Raw genomic sequence first — 1,243 nt, 5'->3', positions numbered from 1 at the left:
CTGTCTCTGTGCAGCAGAGAGTCAAGAGAAGCTTACCAAGAAGCAAGAGTGAATAAATGACCTTGAAGGTCTCAGGAGCTAAGCTTGACAGGGCTAACTCTGGAATATTTGCACTTGGGCACAAAGGAGATCTCGGTTCATGTTCACAAAGGTATCCCCACGTACAAAGATTATATTTAATATGCACGGGTGCTACAAGTGCAGAAATGTAGGATGAAGCAGTACAATTCATGGTGCTTCTGTGGTCAGTAATAAACGGAAAAGGTATTAGAACACCAAGCTCAGCCAGCAGGGTCTTGGACTGGCTCCTTGGGGATCAGGTGGGTAGGTGGGGAGTGAGCCAGGATCTGGCTCATGTTTGAAAGGTTGGGATGTAAGATCAACAGCAGCCCTTGACCATGACATCCCATTCCAAGCATTAAAGCTTTCCAATGCATCCTGATTACTATTACTATCTACGTTTTACTCCTACAGAGCTACGACGCTCAAGACAAGGGCTGCTCTGGTGCATGTATGTTAGAAGCATGTTCTGCTCCATTGTGTAAGTCCAGTGGTGGCCCAGAACCATCAGAACACTAAAACCAGAGCAGTGTGTGGTATTTAGCAATGAACCCCAAGATTTCGACATATGGGGTATCTTTGCAGAGCAGGACCAATTAGTGGCACAGAGAATGGGGTATCTGCTGCACTGTGAAGAAAGGGAACCTTCACTAGCAGATTCGGCCCCTCAGTGGCCTCCACAAGTCAGCGTTTTGAGTTTGTTATAGCTTTGGAGGCAACAGGTCTTGGGCAGTTAATAGCTAGGCATCTAAAATCACCTCTCCCCCCGTCACCTTTGATACACTTGTTATGCAACCAGATTCTCTTCTCCTCAAGGAGCCGGAGGCAAGGATGTCAATGAATTCTGTACGCTCATCACTTGGTAGAATTGCCTTTGCAAGCAGCAAGCACACAGAGGGACACTACCCAACTGCAACAGAGCTGCTCCTCCCTGGTAAAGCACGTAGCGTCAAGGGACTTCCAGCCAACTCATGTACAGGCGGGTGCTCCCGCAGTCTCTCATGTAACGGCCATTCTCTGTACCTGTTTCATGATTAATGGACTATGGCTTCATGGACGCTGTTTATCTGTATCGCATTTTTACTGTCATGTCATTACACGGTCGTTTTCTTTTCCCGCTCTCATCTGTGGGGTCATCAGGGACTTCCACCAGCCACTCGTGAGAACTGCCTTCCTTCCTTCC

This window comes from Psammomys obesus, unplaced genomic scaffold (genome assembly GCF_907164565.1).
Source record: "Psammomys obesus unplaced genomic scaffold, mPsaObe1.curated_primary_1811, whole genome shotgun sequence".
In the NCBI taxonomy this organism is placed as follows: domain Eukaryota; kingdom Metazoa; phylum Chordata; class Mammalia; order Rodentia; family Muridae; genus Psammomys; species Psammomys obesus.
Note: the sequence above shows the minus strand (reverse complement) of the source record.